The sequence below is a fragment of the Rousettus aegyptiacus genome, unplaced genomic scaffold, assembly GCF_014176215.1.
Source record: "Rousettus aegyptiacus isolate mRouAeg1 unplaced genomic scaffold, mRouAeg1.p scaffold_m13_p_12, whole genome shotgun sequence".
Taxonomy (NCBI): domain Eukaryota; kingdom Metazoa; phylum Chordata; class Mammalia; order Chiroptera; family Pteropodidae; genus Rousettus; species Rousettus aegyptiacus.
In genome coordinates this window covers 56,472,038-56,493,830 of record NW_023416287.1, presented here as the reverse complement: position 1 = coordinate 56,493,830, position 21,793 = coordinate 56,472,038, and the positions used below count along the sequence as shown (strand labels likewise).

The 21,793-nt window shown below is 39.0% G+C and overlaps 1 long non-coding RNA gene across 1 annotated transcript; it reads left to right on the top strand.

Annotated features, from left to right (window-relative positions):
- Positions 1 to 214: 214 nt before the first annotated feature.
- Positions 215 to 21,280, top strand: LOC107497994. The gene is made up of 3 exons (XR_001593931.2): positions 215 to 306; positions 8,011 to 8,097; positions 21,211 to 21,280. It is a non-coding gene; the product is annotated as an uncharacterized LOC107497994 (long non-coding RNA).
- The last annotated feature ends 513 nt before the right edge of the window (positions 21,281 to 21,793 follow it).

Genomic DNA, 21,793 nt, shown 5'->3' with positions numbered 1-21,793 from the left:
GATAAGGGTGTCTCCCTGTAATTAAAAACGTACAGCCTTGCCATCTCCAAGGTTGATGGTGTCCCAGACTGTCCTGTGTCTGAGTTGCAGTGGAAGCTAAGGCCCAGGACGGGCAGAAATCAGTCTGGTTAATGATTAGCTCTCAGCTGAAAGTTTAAAAGTTGACTCATCTTCATCAAGTCCCTGACAGGAGGAGTGCATAGGCCAGAGTTATCTGAGGTGAGGTGAGTAACTTGCCCAACTCAGGAAGAGCCAGTGGGAACCTCGAGCTTTTGACAGGGATCCTGACTTCTGAGATCAGCCAGGGTAGGCCTTTTTGATTTTCAGGTTTTTGCTGTTGTTTGATTATTTGCGATAATAGTGGTGGTGGTGGTTTTTCATTTGGGTTCTAAAATTATAAGCTTTATCTCAAATATTGATTGTATTTGAACTTGATCTTACTGGTTTCACACCCAAAAAAGGTGCTCGATGGCAATTTCTGGCAAGATTCATCTGCCCACAGTCAGAGCTAATTAAATAGCAGAATGAGAAAGATAATAGATTCTAGAATCCGGCTGCCTGGGGTCACATCCTGTCTTGTCCACCTATGTGACTGAGGAGGAGATACCTGACCTTTCACAGAGGGTGGTATGTGCCTGATACATAGCAAGCACTCAACAGATGCTAGTTATTATTATTATTATTATTATTATTATCATCATCATCATCATCATTACTATTATTATCATCATCATCGTCATCTCCATTTTAATTATCATCATTTTTCCCCCCACAAACCTGGTAGCAATAGCCTGAAATAAGTACAGATCTCTTTTCAAAAATGTCATTTCCTATCTAAGCATTTTAGAGTATTCCCACTCCATTGGTACACATGCATGTGGACCTATCCTAGAATGGCCATTTCAGAGGATATTACAAGGATACCAATATCTCAGAAGTAAGTTATGGGTGCTGGGGGAGGTGATTAAAGGCTCCCACACGTACTGTCTATAAATTTCTGCATTCTTCTCCCTCACCCCTCACATCTAATCCTTCACAAATCCTGTCTGGTCTACCTCCAAAATAAACCCTGACTCCATCCACTTCTCTCTGTCTCTACAACTGCCCCCTCAAGTCAAAGCCACTTATCATCCCCCAACTGACTGTTGCAATAAGCCCCTGACTATCCCCCAACTTAGACTCCTACATGCACCCCCCAATCTATTTCACACACAGCATATACAGTGATGTTTTAAAAGCTATGACTACAGAAACCATGTCACTTATCTGCTTAAACCTCTCTCCTCCTCCCCCCTCGCCCAACACCAATGGCTTTCTATTGCACTTCAGATAAAATCTCAAGCTCTCAGCTGGCCTAAAAGACCCTGTATGACTAGCCCCTGCCCAACTCTGCAATCTCATTGGAGTCACCACACTCCAGCTTCACTGGCTCCTCCTAGTTCTTTAAACACCCTTTCCACCTCTTCAAGGTACCAACTCCTTTTCAAGCCTTAGCATCAATGACATTTCTTCAGAGAAGCCTTCCCTGGCCACTCTCTCTAAATACCTCCCTAACTTCTCTCTTTTACTCTCTTTCACAGCATCATATTCATTTTCTCCATTGTGTTTATTTCTGTAATTAGATATTTGCTTGTTAATTTGCCTTTTTTTTCTCTCATTTTAGTTTCTGTCACTGTGAAGACACAGGCTTTGCATAAACAACAAAGAGCTGAAGAATATGAATAATTTGATCTCTAGTATTTTGAGGTCCTGGATGGGAGAGGGTGGGTAAGAAAAGAAAGGGAAGGAAGAGGGGGAGAAAGCTATTAATTTCAAAAATTTGGTTTTAAGATGGCAGAAGAAAGACATTTCCATTTGCTTCTCTTCTCAAAATAATTTTTTTAAAATTCTGAAACAATGAAAATAAGAAACTAACACAAAATTAGAAATTTAATGAAACTAAAAGATCTGTAACCTCAAACAAATATACAGGAAGGGCAAAATTTGATGAAAAAGTGGTAATTGATTCAGCACAAAGGAGGAAGATCACACCTAAGTGTTTTGCGGGATATGATATATTGGATAGACAGCAATACAATTAATTCTGCAAAATGCTCAAAATGTTCAAGTATCAGAAACAGCAGTTATGGAATAGATAGGGATAAGAGAGTAGTGCTGAACACAGAAAGATTGCTTGAAAGTCTGTGTAAAAAGCAATCAGTACCCCACCTCTACATTACACAGTCAGGCATATACTCCTCACCATCACCATTCCTATGCCCCGTATTTCTCCATAATAAAACAAGAGAGTCATTTTCTGGAGAAGTCCTGGTTCCAAATACAAGGAATTCCAGAAATATGTAAAAAAGATCTTATCTTAGAGATAAGATCTTTGAAGAGATTATTAAGTTAAATGAAGTCATGAAGGTAGAGCCCTAATCCAATATAACTGATATTTCCTGAAAAGAGGGAGAAACACCAGGATGCACATGCACAGAGGATACAGCGAGAAGGCAGCCATTTGCAAGTCAAGGAGAGAGGCTTCAGGAGAAGGCAGCCATTTGCAAGTCAAGGAGAGAGGCTTCAGAAGAAACCAAACCTGTCAATGTCTTGGTCTTGAACTTCTAGCCCCCAGAACCATAAGAAAATTAATTTCCATTGTTTAAGCCATTCAGTGTGTTATGACAGCCCTAGCAAACTGCTACAGAAAAGGGAGGAAATTAACTATATATATATGAATATGAAAGTTTTAAGGACAAAAGCCTCTGGATTGAAAAGTCCAACGCATAGCACAAAGAATGAAGAAAGATCCATAAGACACAGCGTCAGCAAACTTCACAAGTAACTTAATAGAAGATTCTAAAAGCTTCCAGAAAAGAACTCTAGGTTATTCTTAAAGGGTCATACATGAGAATGGAATCAAACTGTTCGATACCATTATTGAATGACAGACAATAATAAGAGAATATCCTCAAAATTCTGAGTATAACATTATTTTCTACTTGAAATTTCATACCCAGTCAAATATCAATCATGTGTGAGAGTAGAATAAAGATTTATTTTAAATGTTAAAGGAGAATAAAAAATGTACTTCCTTTGCACCCTTTCTCAGGAAGATACTGGAGAATATGGTCCACAGAAATGAAAAAGTAAATCAAAAGAGAGTGAAACATGGATCCAGCAAGCAGGGAATCCATCAGAAAAAAGAAGGAAAGGATTTCCTAGTATGAGAGTGAAGGGCCATTCCATGACATCAGTTGTTTAACCACAGGCCAAGCAACCATTTCAAATGGAAACAGAAAGTCAAAAGCTCCAGTAGAAAATGTTATTAAAAAGTACTTAAAATTAAAAGTAAAAGTGCTATTGATGAGCAGGGGACACATAGACATTTAAAGAAAACTAAGCAGATAAAATAAACCAACCATTATCAATTTCAGGAAAAACAAAACTTGAACAGGAAAGGAAGTGTGAGCAGAGTGCACAATTTGGTTTAGCCATGAATAGGATTTATAATTCTGTAATAATGAAAATCTGAATATGAATATAATCAGAATTAGGGTATAATTATATTATGAGAATAAGGATAGGAAACAAAGAGTTTTAAAAAGCTATTATTCCATAATGGGAAGCCAATGGTTAATGTCTAAGATTGATGAATCAAGTATACCCGTATTAATTAGAAATATAAATATAGAAGACAGGCTTCTAGTTTGGACACAATTGACTAATAAGTTTTAGACTTACTTTATAACCTTAAACAATTATAAAACTAAAAATATGTGAATCAACTCTTTTAAGGATCAAAAAATAGCACAAGGATATGGTCCTTGAGAGAAGGAAAATATGCAAAGAAAGTCCCACATTTATCCCAGTTTTCTGCTGGGAATACCTTCCAAACCAAGGGAACGGGAAGTAGAGCCAAATGGAAAGCAACAGTCTTTCTATGAAAGAAACAGACTGGAATACAGGGCTGCCGAGCAACTAGAATTTATATAGAAGGATAACAGAAGTAACTGTGAGCCAGGAAGTTCCATAAATCTGTGAAAGGGTGTCCTTGAGTCTTCAGCTGAGTATTAAGTCATATATGTACAGAGAGAGATTCTGCGAGATATAGCAGACAAACAGTTCTGGGGCCAGAGTGGGAGTGAGCATGTGAGCTGAACAGATTGATTCTGGAAATTGGGTAGTACTGGGAGAATTGGAGTTCTAACCTGCAAGATTAGAGAGGTATCTCAAATATCACTGGATATCTCAAGCATTCAGTTGAAACTCCAGAAATATCACACTTGGAAAATCGGCTACTCTATCCTAAGAGTAAAGGCTTGCCTGGGCCTACCCTAACAAAAACTTAAACTAAACCTTAATATGATCCAATTTATCCACCAGGAAAGTAAAGCATTCCAGAAAAAAAATCCAATGCATTTTAAAATAAAGCAAATCTAGACTATCATAAATAGAGCACATAGCGTCCAGTAAACCAACAAAAATTATTAGATATGTGAAAAAACAGAGAAGTGTAATGCATAACCTGGAAAGCAAAAAGTCTATGGAAACAAACTGAGAGATGACACAAAAATTGGAATTGGCAGGCAAGCACTTTAACCCTTTTCTTGTTTAGGAAAAAAAAAAAAAAAAGTGCAGCTAGCTGCCAGCATTAATTTAACATCACACATAGGAATGCTACATTTTCTAGGAGTGACATTTTCAGAGGTTGAAATTTTATATTTTGTAAATGGAAATACCACTACTAAAAAAAAGAATGTTATAAGTAGAATGATGTCATTTGTTTCCAAAGACTATCGTTATACAAGAGCAACGCGAAAATAATAATAAAGCAAAATATTTTGTGGCTACTTTGGGGCTAAGGTTAGGACTGGAATCCATGAGTTATCTCGGAACAAACACTGCAGCCTCAAGCATCCCCAGCAAATATTCTCAGGGAAAATGGGAAATGGGTTGAAACAATTGTTATAAATATGTTTAGACATTACAAATAAAAAGCTGGACACAATGAGTGAATAGATTGGGGAGAATCACAGCAAAAAATAAAAATTATAAAAAATAAGCAAAAATTCTATAACTAAAAAAATTCATATGAATTTTGAAGTGGAAACTACACTGGAGTTTAATAACATGTTAGAAACTAAAAAAATGAAGCATTAGTGAACTTTAAGATATGTCAATATAAGCCATCAATACAGAACAGAGAAAAAAAATGACTAAAAATCATTTTAAAAGCTTCTGTGACCTGTGGGACAATATTAAATTATCTAACATACAGGTAATCGGAGCTTCAGAGGTAGAAGAGCTATCAGGAAAGGAAAAAAAAATTTGTGAATATCGAATGACCAAAAAATTTCTAAATTTGATGAAAAAGTCAACTGACATATCCAAAAATCTTTACAAACCCCAACAAGCATAAAAAAGAAAAGAAAGTCACACCTAGGCACATCATCAACTTGCTGCAAACTAAAGCTAAAGAGAAAATAAAGCGGCTAAGGGGTAGGGAGAAATTATACACAATAAACAAGTGAACAACAACTTATCATAAAAAAATAAAATGAGCCAAGAGACAACAAAATGGCATCATAAAGTGTTGAAAAACAAAACCTGACAACCCAGAATTTATATCTAGTGAATACATCCTTTAAAAATGTAGGTAAAGACATTTTCAGAAAACAGACCTGTTTTCTTCAGGTGAAGGAAAATGATACTTGATAGAAACAGATGTAGACTGAGGAATGAAGTGCTCTAAAAACGAAACACTTTTATGTGGATAAATATAAAATACTTTTTTTCCTCATTAAATTTCTTTAAAAGACAATTGGGCATTTAGTGTAAAAATAATGATAATGTGTTGTGAGTTTATAGCATATGTAGAAGTAAAATATATACCACTATATATAGTAAATGTATAATAAATAGCAAAGAGTAGAAGGAAGATAAATGGAAGTTTACTACTATTGTAAGATTCTTTCATTATATATAAAGTGGTACAATATTAATTCAAGGTAGACATAAGTTAATGTTGCATAACAGCCACTAAAAAGTAACACAAAGACTTATAGCTAAAAATCCAGTGGAGGAGATAAAATGGAAAATTTTACATAAAAATATACTTGATTATTCCAGAAGAAGTCAGAAAAGAAAAAGATAAAAATAACAAAAACTAAATGAGATAACTAAAAACAAATTATAAATGTTGACCTTAAATCCAATCAAATCAATTGTTACATTAAATGTAAATAGACCAAACACACCAATTAAAAGGATAGAAAAAGCAAAACAAACTGTATGCTGTTTACAGATATATATATATATAAAACATAAGAATATGATGGAATTACCAGAAGAGTAGAAAGTGGTTGCCTCTGAGGAAAGAGAAAGGAAAAGAGAAACTATTGGTTCTCAATATAAATATTTTTTACTTTATGTGTGCTCTTAAACCATTTGCTTGTAATGACTTAAAAAATAGTTTTAGAAACTAAAGGAATTGTTCTGGGAACACTTATAAGTTGGATCTTATCCTTTATGATTTTTGAGGCATTTAAAAATTGCAACAAAAGTACAAAAACAGAGGAATAAAACCATTCTGCCCAGAAAGGCAGATGGATCATGATTATAATACTACTTACTCAAAATTTCTAGGTAGAGAGGTTGAGATACAGGCTAACATAATGACCTCACCAGAAGCACATAAACCCCAAAACAGAAACCAAAAATGTTTCTTCTCCAGTTCCTCATGCCAGCTGGAATCCAGTGGGGCTCAGGCTGTAATCACAGGTGTTCTTAATTAAGCCCCCAGCTACGCTAGTGATGACAATGTCTTACAGACAGTAGGGTAACGAACAGTTTTTGAGTACTCATCATATACAAGGCCCTGGGCCAGGCATTCCCTGAGGGTTGGGGGGGCGTGTAGGGGGGCGGGTCACGAAGCATAAGACACAACTTAACGAGGCTTTCCATCAGTCTCATTCATTTATCTTTTATCTCGGTGACACAGAATACAATACATCCCTTTGCCAGTGATTGGATGATACAATAGATTATTACAGTAATGGTCCCCAATCATGCATCCCCGTGTCCATATCCTTGTAGTTGTTCATATCCTTGTAGCTCCTTGTACATCAATTCTATGCTTGGACATGTGGTTTGCTCTGGCCAGTGGAACACTGGCAACATAATATAAGCAGAGGCTTAAAAGGGGCTTGTGCACTGAGATTTGCACCCTCTGTTTTACTGCTTTGGGAACACACAGAACATGAAGGACCCCAGGACAGTTTGCTGGGGATACATGACTCAGCCCGTGACCAATACTAACCATGTGACATGTGAGTGAGTTTATCTTAGACAATCTGGCTCCAGAAAAGCTGGTGAATCAGCCTAGGTAAGACCAGCAGAATTGCTGCCCTTTTTGACCTAGCAAAAATTGTCGATATACAGAATCCTTAGTAAATAAAATGATGGCTGCTTTATTCTAATAAAGGTGGCTGGTTGGTTAGGCCATGAGAGTTAACTGATACAAGATGATCTGGCTGTCACAGGAACCTAACAACATTCCTTGGAGTCCCATCTTTTCTCTTAGGAGATTGCTCATATGAACTGTGACTTCCCCAGCAATTGTGTAGCAGCTTTAACTTTCCTAACTTGAATGCAAGCTTTCTTCCTTCAACATCTAACATGATCTGAATAGTAGGATTCAGTCTCTGACTTTTAAATCTCTTCTAAATTTTTATTTAATTTTTGAATGGGCAATGTATGAATGTGTTTAAAAATCTCAATCAGAGAAGACGAATCATTAAGAGATATACACATACATATACACACAATAAGGAATTTATATGCAATTGTAGAAGCTAATTATGTAGTCTCTGTAGGGCTATTGTCTTCATATCTGTTGTTATAGCTTGAAGTCCACAAGAAGATGGATATAAAGCAGAGGAGAGCAAGGACAAGTAGGAACTCATAAGTATGTGCTAGAACCCATGAGGATGGACTAAAACACGTGTCTCTGATGTTGTTGTCCCTCAGGAAAAGCCGTGCTTTCATCATGCAGCTAAACACAGCATTCAGAGTTGGCCCAGAAGTCAGAAAAGCTGAAAAAGGGACCAAGGGAAGGTAAGCCATTGTAGGCTTGGCTGCTGTCCCATGCCAACAAGAACAGCTAAAGATAAGCAACAACATATTGAACTACAAAATAGTTTCTGCTTCACGTCCACCCTCCAAAGCTCACATAAGTAATCTCTTCAGAGGCATACTCTAACTGGAACATACAGAAAGGAATTCTGAGAAATAAAGTTCAGCCTAGCCAAGGTGACACACAACAAAGCTGCCACCCATACAAAAAAGTTCCCACTGGAAAATGTCTCCCTCTCCCCCACTCTCTCAGTTTTCCTCTCCTAAAAAAAGTTATCAGTACCAATTTCTTGTGTTTTCTTTCTGAAATATTCTATGCACACGTAAGTATATACAAATATCTAGTACTTGGTGTATTTTACACAAAAGATCACATACTATACCCATTGATCAACATTTTGATTTTTGTGTAACTGAACAATATATCTTGAAAATGTTTCCATATCAATATAGGAATATTTGCCTTTTTTTCTTTAACAAATGTATAATATTTTACTCTGTGGCTGTGCCATGATCTGTTTAACTAGATCCTTATCAATAGACATCTAGATTTTTTTTGAAGTTTTGCTACTTTAAATAATTTGACGAAGACTAGACCGCACATTCATAAATGTCCTTATAATAAATGCTCTTTTTCAATCTGATGTGGTACCAAAACAGGCCAGAATGAGAAACTGGTGATGCTAGTCAGGGCACATGGGCTGCAGTTGCAGTGAAGTTCCTTTCAGATACTCAATCCACTTTAATGTCCATCATTTATAAATTCATTTTACACCTTCTGTGCATTCATGCCTTTTTCTGTCTGTGTCTTTGGTCATGGCTGCATCTGAGACTGTTTGTTGTGTGAGGGACTGGTGAATTTAACCATCAATTTCATCTTTTTGGGATCACCTTCTAAAAGGCTCATCAGTAAAAATGTTCTTAATGATACAGGTATAATCATCTAAAATAAACTAATATAGAAATCTATTAATAGATAAAACAAGTGGTTGACAAAACTGAAAAATCATTCATTGTTCTGCCATTTTATGTTCCATTTCCCATGTAGCTATAAGATGGAAGAAAGTTGTTTGAGCAAAGAAATGTGAGATCCACAAAGAAAGACAGATTGGCCAGTTTCTTTTCATAAGAACATTTTCATTGATTTTTTTTCATTATTGAATGTTGGCTTAAAGGCTCTTTCACCCTCCATCCGCAAGAATTTTATAAACATCACATTCACTTCATTCATACTTTAGAGATCTGGCCTTCTCCGGAGAGGAAATATTTTTCTTTTAAGTCATTGTTTTAAAATATAAGCACAGAATGTCTTGACTCATAGCACAGTGGCAGGGAGGATAAGACACGTACGCAAAAGAAGAAACACAGAGTCACTGGTAACAGTACACCCACCCCAAAGCAGTTTGTTGTTTTGTCCTAAGAAAATCCCTCACAGGGCAGTGAGAGATCTGAGGGGGTTGCCTCGCTGTCCTGGAGTGTCCACCTGACCTCCTTCTGTCTCCAAAAGCCTATGGTTCTAGAAGGCATTTGCTGGACAATATGTCAGAAGGTCCAGATCCCAGAGAGTGAAAATTGTGAGCCAAAAAGGAAAGTAAAGTCCCTTTTGGCCAGAACAAAATATAGAAGCATGAAAATAGGGCGAACTGGGTTGGAACGGCATTGGAGAGACCCTGAAATGTCAGATTTGTAAGACAACTGTGAAATTACTCCACACACCATAAGAGTGGCTCAATAGGAAAATGCCTGATTGGGGACCTTGGGGAGGAACTAATATTAATAACCATCTTATAAATGGATACACTCAAATCTGGATGAGAAATATTAGAATAAGTACTTGAACATGGCTGATTTCCAGGTCTGTGCTTAAGCAATCTAGTGAGCTGGGCTACTTACAGAACTCAAAAGATTTACAAACACATTAGGAAGGCTCGGCAGAGCCAAAAGCCAGCAGTGCTCCCCGGTCCCAGGCTCGAGCTCCTTCATGGAAAGGCTGCAGCAAAACTGAACCATTGGCCCCTGGCCACATAATGAATCAACTATAGTGAGACTGCTTCATGAGCAGAGTCCAAACAAGCTCCCAAAGGGGCCTACAGACCAGCTCCTAATTAATAGGCTCTTGGCCCACAAGTAAGAGTAAAAATGTTTGCAAAAGGGAAACAGTGATCACAGTGGGGGAGGGGGCTAATGAAAAAAGCAGAAGGGAAAATTAGGATGGAAAGATGGGTCCAGGTCTAAAGTTAGCTGACTGAATAATAATTCATACCTTTATTTATTTGTTCAAGTCAGATGTGAACAACTACATAAATTTGATTCCTAGTTTTGAAATGCAGTCTACACAATAGAATTTAAGAAACAACAGTGTGAACACATTTAAAAAGCCAAAGTGTTAACCAAAAAGAAGGCAACACTATTATTTCTTTCGATGCTCACCACAACTCCATGAGGAGGAAGTATCAGATGGTACTATATCCTCCATCTCCAAAAATGAAAGCTCAATAAAGCGAGGGTGCCCATCCAAAGCCAAACAGCTCTAAGATGCTGAGCCAAGGGCCAGACCCAGCTCTCCAAAGGGTACATATATAGCTGAATCTGTCAAATAATATTTTGGGAGCGCCAGCTTGCTGCACTACTAGTGCGGGAGCCACTACACAGATTGAGAAGCAAGGTGTCTTACCTGGACAAGATGACTTCTGGACTCCTGGAACACTAAGATTTCTAATGCATGAGACTTGTCAGAAGTCTTTTCTTCTTATTTTTAGAGGATGCAGGACCACAGACCATAGAGGGCTTGGGGTTGGTGTCTAAAGTGCTGGCAGATTAGAAGAGAGGATGCCCAGAGCATGAAAAACAAGAGACCAATTCAGAATAATCAGGAACCAGACTTCGAGAAGTTTGGACTCTTCCATTTGTTTTTACGTTTGATGTTTTCCTGTTGCCCACCTTTTAGCTTAAGTTTTAGTACCCTCCAGCCCAATAATGCCCTTGCGTACCAGAGAAATTTGTAATAAGGAATGTTTGTCTTCAGAGACAGCAGTATAGACTTTGTCAACAATTGGTAGGTGTTCTTAAATGTGTAAGCTGCCTTTTTTGGAACCTATAAAACCTCTCGTAACAGAAACAGTATAACAAATGGAAATTAGGTCCCTGTACTATCTCATAAAGCCTATTTAATATCGTGTGTGCATTTGCAATGAAAAACATATAATATTGGAAATGGCTTTTTGACATTGATGAGTTACACTTGAAGTAAAATTACAAAGGCTACCCTGGGAAATTAACTTGTAAAAGTGTTTTTAAGGCAAAAGGTGTTTTGATTTGAATTCCATCTTAGAACTTGAAACTTGGGAGAAAGTTACACCACACACACACCATGTGCTACAGCAGAACATGCCCAGTCAGAGAGAATAATTCTTGTTCTGGAGGACCCAAGTGGGAGAATAAAGCTGGTGGTTCTCACATATAGGATGTTTCCACATTAGAGATTTTTAATTTGGAAAAAAATATGTTAAATTTCTTAAAGGGTAAAGGAAAATTTAAGTCAAATTCACAACTTCCCTATATTCCATCCTCAATTTTATATTACTACCATGCTGGCCAGGTTGCCCCTTCCATTAGGAAGGATGCTGGGTCTTGCCCCTGGCTCAGGTCCTTAGAGCTGTGTAACTTTAAATGGGCACCCTTACTTCCCTGAGCCTTCAGTTTTTGGAACTGGAGGACAGTCCATCTGATCCATCCTCCTCACAGAGTTGGGGGGATTACCAAATGAAATAATAATACTGCTTTCTTTTTGTATAATACTTGGGCTTCTTAAGTGTGCTCACACATTTTACTCTCTTGCCAACTCTGGAGGAAAACTAACTCTTAACTTTCTCCATGAGGCCAAAACCGAAGAAAATATGGAAGAGTCCAAAGGCACTTGGCCCTTCACACAGCCCGGCACCTCTGCCTGCTCCCACCCCGTGTTGCCCTAGTACCAGCTGGTACCAGGAAAAACACTACTTTTGTATTTCTTTACTCCTAGTGAAAGTTTATAAAGGAGCCCAAAGTTTTGTCGTAGAGAGAATTAAGCAGGATATTATCCTCATTCAAACACTTTTACAGATAAGTTTCCCTACATCTTCGGTGATACCACTGTCTAAACCAATTATATGTATTCGGGTACTGTTGGTCTTTTATGGGTCCCTGTCAAATCTAAGAGCCCCTCTCCCTTTACCCAGTGAAAATATGCAAGGCTTCCCTAATGCTCATGCTTGATTAATTTCTTGCCTGACTTTCTCTGTGGTCACTTTCAACTCACACCTTAGTGGAGACACACCAACTATAAAAAGGAGCCATGACTCAAACAGTGGGCAGCGAGACCAAACTCAACAGTGGAGCCACTTAGTTAATCATAAATCATCTCTATTCTCTCCTACTCTTTAAAACCGGAGTTTGCCCTTCCCAAAGCAAGTCTACATCCTCCCTTTGAGTAATGGGTTTGAAAACCCCAATTCAAACACAAGCCTGCCCGGGGCACAGACTTATCAGGGCTGCTTGGAATGGAAGATGGAGGGCGCAGAGGAAAACAATGGCGCCCTGACTGGAGGGGCGGGCGTTATCGGCCTGCCATCAGAACAGGGCCGGCACTTGTTTTCCTTTCTGTTGAGCATGCAGGCTGGTTCCAGTGTACAGTACCAGGCAGTGTAAAAGGCTGCTGCTGGGCCCCTCTGTTTGTGAGAGCTATTGACACAAGGCGGAGTCCAGGTGATGTAGGCTGATTCCCGCCCTACTTTTCTGATAGCCATAAAATGAGAGAAACTCTAAAGGCAGCGCCCTTCGCCCAGAACCAGGGGGAGTCTATCTTTTTGGAGATGGAGGCTCTGTACATCCTGGGAAGAGCTGTGTTTTCCCCGTCAGTTGAATGATGTGCAAGCTCACTGGAGAGAGCACATTGTGAAGAAAAGGTGTCTTAGTGAAGATTACGTACAACTGGTACCAAAGAGAAAAGGTGGTTAAGAACTTAAGAACTGCTACAGAACTTGAGGCTATGGCCCTTTAGCCAATTCCTCATCTCATCATGAGACTGCCAGACAAACTAAAGAAGGGCCTGACCCTCAATCCTAGACTTTAGCTTTAAGGCCAGAATATGCCTTGAAATATCCCCCATTCCCTACAGTAAGTAATTCACATAGCCTGTGGATTTGTGAGGGATCCCACTGAAAGCTGCTTGGATATTTCTGCCTATTATTCCTCTGGGAGTAATAAATATTCCAGTTCAATTAAAGAACTCTGAGAGCCCACCCCACATGATCCAGGGCTTTCGGCAAATATTTTAGCAACTAACCTTGTTCTCTGCCTAAACTTCTTTTTCCTGCTCAATTTTCCAGTCTCTGTTCAGGTGCATATTTGTAAACTGCTTGAAATTATTGGAAATGAGTGGACCATAAGTCAAAAATAAAATTTTTTAGAAAGAAGCTTTATGCGTCCTTCCAGGATGAGATTTCAGACAATTTTAGGGGAAGTTTCTTCAACCTGTTTGAAGACTATGATGAAGGAGTTTGGAGTTGGAACCAGGTTTTGGAGACTTTGGGAAATAGGGAAGGGTGTGCATTCCCTTTAGGTACAATTCATGAACCAGGTCTCTTCTGAGCTAGTCGGCTTTGTTCTCAGGCTGAAATTCCATCTTCTTCGCTTACAGACTTGTAAAGTGGGAAAAGGACTGAACCTCTCTGAGCCTTGGTTGTGCCCTCTCTGAATATGCAGGTCACATCCACAGAGAACCTTGAGCATTCGCGAGTTCACGCATGTGGCTGCACCTGACCTAGCACACAGTGAACCAACAAATGTTCGTGTGCTTCTTTCTTCTGTCTTCAAGCTACTCTCTGTTCTTCATCCTGCGGCAATGTATTTTCTTTAAAATATATCAGAGCATCGGGCCAGAAAACAAACAGCACAGATATTGTCACCAAATAGAAAGAACATTTTGTTCTTTTTTTTTTTTTTTTATCATGGGAGCTAATATAGTGGTTAAGAGAACAATTTATGGAACCAGTTGGTCCAGATTCAAATTCCAGCTCCATTTATCAGCTCTGGGCCTTGGGCCAATTACTAATCTCTCTAGGCCTCAGTTTCTTTATCCATAAACTGGAGGTAATGCTATAAAATTATATATGTTTGAAGAATCAAATGAGATAATCCAAGTGAAGTACCTTATTTAATGCTTATAATAAGCACCCAATTAGTGTTAGCTATGGTTGGTATTTATAACATTAGAATTATTTTTGTGGTTAGTGTTGATTTTTTTGTTGTTATTATTACAAGCATCATCATTATCCAGATAGGTATCAACAAGAAATTTATTCAACTACTTGAATCTCAAACTTATGGTCTTAATATTTATTAATAGTAGTGTTATTGATAATGGTTTTCCTTTCTCTACCTCCTGCAAGTCATCAGCTGTGACAAAAGTATATCATTTAATTGGGGTCAGGCTTGTGTTAGGGACTTTCCATGCATTATCTCATCAAATCCTCATAACAACCTATGAACTCAGGTACTTTTTTTTTCCATCTGAGAAAAAACGTTTAGTGAGAGATCATTTAACTAGATCACACTGTAGGTGGCAGGTATAAAAAGTCCTAAAACTACATAGGCTTCAGGATCAAAAGGGTTAGATCAATGACGATCCCTATAATTTTCTTTCGGCGTCAACATCTATTATTCGAAAATGACTATAATTTTGCTTTATTATCATCTGTTGTAGTTGTGAATATATTATACTGGATCAAGTTTAATGTATAAAGGTATCGTGATTTTTATCAAAGTTGTTGCTCTAGCAAATTCTATGTAAATAGACTAATTTCAATCTGTCTCTCTCCTCCTTTTGCTCCAGGGCCTTTAAAGAACTCTTCCTCCATCTCAAATACCCCAACCTTTCTCATGCCCTTCTTGCCTTTCCAACTTTTCCCTTCTTCCAACAGTCCACAAGTTCCCCTCCTCTCTCTGCCATACCCACTCCCAGATCCACCTCGAATTCCACCTGCCCCCAAGTCCTAATGGCTATTTTTCTGATCATTAGCAAGACCCAATTACAACCAGCAACACCTCTCTGAGTACAAAGTCACTTCGGAAAGGCTGAAAATAACTCTACAAATGCAAGCTGCTGCTCTTATCTTCTCCACATAGATACATACACTGATTATAGCAGCTCCCCCTTATCTGAAGGAGATACATTCCAAGACCGCCAGAGGATGCCTGAAACCCTATATATATATTGTTTTTTTCCTATTCATACACACCTATGAAAAAGCTTAGGAACGGTAAGAAATTAACAACAATCACCAATAATAAAATAGAACAATTGTAGCAATATACTGTAACAAAACCTATGTGAATGTGGTCTCTCTCTCTCAGATCTTACTGTACTTTACATACAGGGCAGATACTCTGGACAAAGGGATGATTCACATCCCAGGTGGGAAAGAGCAAGACAGTGTAATATTTTCTCACACTACTCAGAACGGTGCCCTATTTAAAACTTATTATTTCTGGAATCTTCTATTTAATATTTTCAGACCACTGTTGACCTCAGGGGATTGAAACCAAGGAAAACGAAACTACAGATAAAGGGGTAACTACTGGATTCCTTCCTTTAAGGACACAGATTCTAAACTTTTAAAATGCATGAAAATTATCTGGGAATCTTGTTAAACACAAATCCTGTTAAATACAGATTCTGATTCCTGGCTCTGGGGTGGGACCTGAGATTCTGCATTTCTACAAGCTCCCTGGGGATGCTGATGGTCTCTACTGGTCCCTACTGGACACACCTATCTCAATTATGCCTCTTTCAAGGAAAGCATATAGTTCACATCTTATAGATGAGAAGTGGGCTGAGAGTTTAAGAGACAGACCCAAGGTCCCAGAGCAAGCAAGTAACAGAGGAGGGATCTGAAACTAGCCAGATCTTTCTGACTACATGCAAAAAAAAAGAAGAAGAAGGAGGAGGAGGAGGAGGAGGAGGAGGAGGAGGAGGAGGAGGAGGAGGAGGAGGAGGAGAGGAGGAGGAGGAGGAGGAGGAGGAGGAGGACGAAGAAGAAGAAGAAGACGCAGACGACGAAGAAGAAGAAGAAGAAGAAGAAGAAGAAGAAGAAAGAAAGAAAGAAAAAAAACATGTGTGTATATATATACATGCATATATATGTGTATGTATATATTTTATGTATATATAATCATATTAAAGATATTTAATTGTCCATCTCATTTCAATAACATGAACACTCACAAACAACAGGAAAAAACTTTCAGTTCTGTACGTTGTCAGCACTTAATAAACATTAAATCTGTAGGTGTGAGTAAGAATGCATGAGGACCTGTTACATGGGAGTACTGTTCCTTTCATTATGAGCAGGCCCCGTGGAGGCCTTTCCAGAGGTTTTTCTTTGGAACCCCACACTTTACTTATGTTACTGATTAAAGTTATTGACTCTAACACCTTTCTTTCTCTAGCAACCCAACCCATGGGGAAGCTCATGAAGACGGGCATTTCATAATTAATTTGAATTATGACAGTAAGAGTGTGAATAACAGGAATCATTAATGGTGAGCTGCTGCCGTCTCACAAAGCCGGAACAGGGTGTTAAGTAAGCAAGAAAGGGGCAGCCTTTGCCTCCCTAAGGGGGAAAATCCTCTGCAGCAGCCACAAGCTAGTTCTGTGCCAGATCCCTATAAACTAGTTGGAATATGTGTGTAGGGTGGGACAGAAGAAGAGGAAGATACAAATTAAACAGAAAATTCTGAAAATAAAGCAGTAATTACACAAAAGATTATCAGCGGCAGCACTCCTGTGAGTGGAGACTGGATGCCACAAGAGCCCACAAGAGCAGCTCCTGAGAGCTGAAGTGGATGGGAAGGTGTGGTGGGCAGGCAGGGGTCTGGCTAGACTTGAAGGAAAAATAGATTCTGGGGCAAATGGCATGCCAGACAAAGTCCCAGGGAACCAGGGAATGAACCCAGGGCATTCTCAGGCAGGGAAGGAGAGGAAAGAGGGATCTCTGCCAAGGGACAGAGCAGAGAAATCTGAGGGCATTGCCTGCCAGGTGGAAGGCTTATTACCTTGGGGTCTTTGCAAGCCAGGCCAAAGAGTGTGGTTATCACACAGTAAACGAGTGACTTTGGAGAGTTGGCAGGCAGGGTAATAAATGCTAGACAGGCCATCTACAGTCAGAAAAAGTGGCTTGAAACCCTGGCGCCACCATTTAATAGGTAAAAAATATGGGAAGAATCATACCTGTTTGATCCTTAAAACTATCACCTATAACTTGGGCTTAATAATTGTTTCTCAGGCCCTAGTTTAAAATAATAATAAATAAAAGGACTAGGTATAGGGGATGCTAATGGCTTTGGCACGTAGGTCATTTTCAATTTGGCAACTCACATCCTGGTCCCAGAGCTGATCAAGGGGACACCAAGTCAGCTGCCCCATGGCCAGTATATGCCCAAAGTGTAGGGGTGGGGAGAGGGGGTAGAATTGTCTAGGGTTTTATCGGAAGTGACAAGCTCTCTAGTGACAAGCTTTCCATAGGGCCTTTCTGGGGCCCTGCCTGATACTGGAGTGAAAGGAACAAAGTCCGAACAGTCCTGAAGAGGCAGAGGCACCAGACGATCTCCCTAGGCACCTGCCACCACTCCCTGCACAACGCCTTCCAAAGGGGACCACAGAGGAATGAAGACAGGCAAAACGACTGGCCACTACAAGCAGGACACCTTTCTTAGTGAGTCATGAGGCAGGGATCCAAGTGAAGGATACTCAGTTTGTCCTTTTTTGCTGATAGCTTAGATGATCAAATAGCACAAGGCCTCTCAGAACAATGGGCCTAAGAAAAGGCCAGGTCAGATAGGACGAGAGTCCAGGGTTCCTGCTCCTAAAGCAGACCAAAGGCCACATGGGTGAAAGGTCTGTGACAGGGCTGGGAGTGACCTGCAGCAGCTCCTTCCGGGGGGGATTTCAAAGGCTGCTCCTGGCCTCCAGGCTCAGACAACTATATGCCTTCAATGATTCATTATTCAGTAAGAAGTCAGATTCTATTTAGAAAACAAACATTTTCTGCATAACTATTTTTGCATAATGACGCTGCTTATCATCACAACAACACTGTCACTTAGGTATTTTTAATCCCCATTTTACAAAAGGAGACAGTAAAGCTCTGAGAATTTACTCCTAGTTCCAGGATTCAACTCCTATTCTCTCTCATGCCCAACCCACCATTTTTTCCAAAATGCCACAATCAAAGTCCTTGCTTCCTCTTTTTCATAGCCATAAGCAAAGTTTGGGAACTTGTTCTAACATGTTCCATGACACACCTACCATTACTTGAGGCTGTCCACTGTGCTGGTTGCAGCGAGGAATAGTACTTCCATTAGTGCTACTTCCAACACAAATGGCTTTCATTTACTGTGTGTTCAGCATATGAGTTTATATATAAAGTTGACCCTTGAACATTGTGGGGGTTAGGGGTGCTGACCCTCATGCAATTGAAAATTCATGTATAAATTTTGACTCCTCAAAAACTTAACTAGTAATAGCCTAGTGTTAACTGGAAGCCTTACCGATAACAGTCGATTAACACATATTTTGTATGTTAAAAGTATTACCTACTATATTCTTATAATAAAGTAAGCTAGAGAAAGAAAATACTATTAAGAAAATCATAAGGAAGAGAAAATACATCTACAGTACTGTCCACAGTTATTGAAAAAATCTGCTTATAAGTGGACCCACACAGTTCAAACTTATCTTGTTCAAGGTCAACTGTTTAGGACCTTACTTAATTCTATAATTTATGTATTTTATATATTAGGATACTGAAACATGGAAAGATAAGGCCACTTGCCCAAGTACATTCAGGTAGTAAGTGGTGAAACTGAGATTTGAACACATGAACTTTGAGTCCAGGGCATGTACTTTTAAGCACGGAACTTACACACAGCACTCCTACCGGTTCTCCCTACTTCCTGTCTTGATCATTTTGGAAATGCTCAGAAACGACAGGAGAATGACATTTTGGAAATGATCAGGGGAAAAAAACATGTGACAAATAAACTTGTCTCAGGGTCTTTCTGTGGAAAATGGCATCACCATCTACTAAGTTGCTGCAGCCAGATACCTAAGTCATCTTGATTCAGTATCTTTTCACCTACTGATAATTATGAGACAGGCAGAGCATTATTTAAACTAACCTGTGATTATGCTATGCAACAGAATTCGAATCCAGTAAAATGGTGATTATTCTTCCTGAGGCTGTAGACATTAGTCTCTATTTGTTCTTTAGCCATGAAACACATTATACACGTCATGCTAAATCTAATTCTCTGCCCACAAGCTCGGTCCCTCCTCTGAATGAATGAGTTATGCAGCCTAAAATAAATAGAAACTTTTATGACTAGCCACATTGTTTTTACTTCTAAACAAACCTACAGGAAAGAACGCCCATTACCAACATATTTGTCAATTGTAAATTGCCATCATTAAAACCAACACAGTTTAAAACTTTCAAGTGCTTGGAGTTTAGAATTTCAGAGTTGGGATGGGGATTGGAGGAGGTGGTGGCATCTTTAAAAAGCGTAGGAAAAGAATAGCCCTCTAATCTAAGAAAAATTTCCTAACTTTTAAGGAAAGTTAGGGTCAGCATGAGGGTCAGCACCCCTAACTCCCACATTGTTCAAGGATCAACTTTGTATATAAACTCATATGCTGAACACACAGTAAATGAAAGCCATTTGTGTTGGAAGTAGCACTAATGGAAGTACTATTCCTCAATGCAACCATGTATACCTTAGAGAGAACAGCAGAATGCAAAAAGTATATATGTTATTCTAAAATTTATTGATTTGACATTTTCATGGGAGAAAAAGAAATGAAAACCCTGGCTCATCTATCACTGGCTTAGATCCCCAGTTTGGCCAGTGGGAAGTGTATTCCTAGTGTCCACGTGATCTCCGTGGCATGGCTTGAGGCTAGCAGTGTCTACCCAACGACAGCTCTCAGCATCACAACCCCCTTGAAGTTTCCAGGTTCACCCTCCACATCCTCTACAATTTCATAGATTGATAAAAAGACACTGTTCGACTCTCCAGTACCCTCCCGTCAGTCTTTCTGTGTTTCCTTTCATCCGTATTGTAAATATTCCCTTTACTTAGCAGAGACCTCTCCATTTAAATTGTTCGGAGCCAGGCAGCCTTCTGGTGTCAAAGACCCTAAGTGCTAGAAGAAGCTACCAGCTTCCACTGAAACAAGTGTGGTCATGGTCTGATTCTGAAAAGCTCTTTGGTTCATAGCTTAAGAAACCCTCAAAGCCTAGGAGAATGGAATGGCTAAATGGAATGAAAACAGCAACTGTTCTGTGCTGTGCGTGACACCACTGTTTGCTCTGCGGTTCTCCGTACCCTGAAATGATACGCACCACTCAAAGCAGCAAAAGTAGCCAACCTTAAAGTCTGCACAAAATCGAGTTGCTCAAGAAGTATGTAAAGTTTTTTTTTTCCTCTGAAAGAAATGCTTAAAAGTAGTTATCGAAATACTCTTCAAATTTTTTAAACTTTGCAAAGCTATTTTCACATTACAGAGATGTTCGCGTTAACAGCGGAAAAGCACTGCACCCTGTAAGTTGTTGCTCCACCAAATCTGTTGCAAAATACTTGACCATAACTTTATTTTAAGAAAATATAAGGGCCTTCTCCCAAAAAACAACAGCCGTCTTAAAATGAAGATAACAAGTACTCCATCCACAAATAATCAGAATATCAGTAGGTTTTACAGGTATTAACATTTCAATCCTTTCCTTAATGCTGTTTATTTGGCTGAAGGCATATGTTTCACGTTTCATTAACATATCAAAAAGAGGGTTGTTTGTTTTTCAAGTAGCACAGTGATGAATTCCACATATCCATTAGTTTGTGTGGGGGTTAGGTTGAGTAAGGTGTAGTGGAAAGAGGACTGGTCTTGAAAACAGAAGGATCTTACTTCAAATTCAGATTTTACCATTTCACTTTGTGGTCCGGGCAAGTTAATTTCATCCCTTTGAGCCACATTTATTTTTCTTCCAATTTACATTGTAGGTTTGGAGTGGTGATAACGTAAAATATGTGTTGGAGTCTGCCATGCAATGGAAGCCCCACACTTTTTCTAAGCCTTTCTTGAGGTAAGCATTCCTAGTAGCCCCACCTAGTTTTGGAGTCTCCTCATCACCCAGACGCCTCTGACTGGGACTTTGATTCACATGAGAATGATCACTCAGGGCATTGCTGGCCAGGCCCAGCATTACGGAGATTCCTTCTATTATTCCCAAATTCTTCTCATTTTTTAACACTCTTTGTCCTTTTCCCCAGGTCAAAGGAAAGGGTATGATCTCTACAATAAAAAACAGACTTATTTTTTCCATTGACCTATGAGTATTTCCTAATTGCGCCTCTGCGTCCTAAGGAATGATGTAAGCACTCTGAAGGAAATTCTCACCCAGCATTCTTACCTTTACTGGCTGAAATCTGGATTGGTTATTATAACTATTTTTGTGGAATTTAAAAAAATAAGATCTGAAAAATGAATATATGTTTGTGCTGTCCTTGGTTTGTTACAGGTAAAAAGAAATCGTTGGTTTTAAGTTACATATTTCTTGTATCCTACCCACCCTTCAAACGCTAT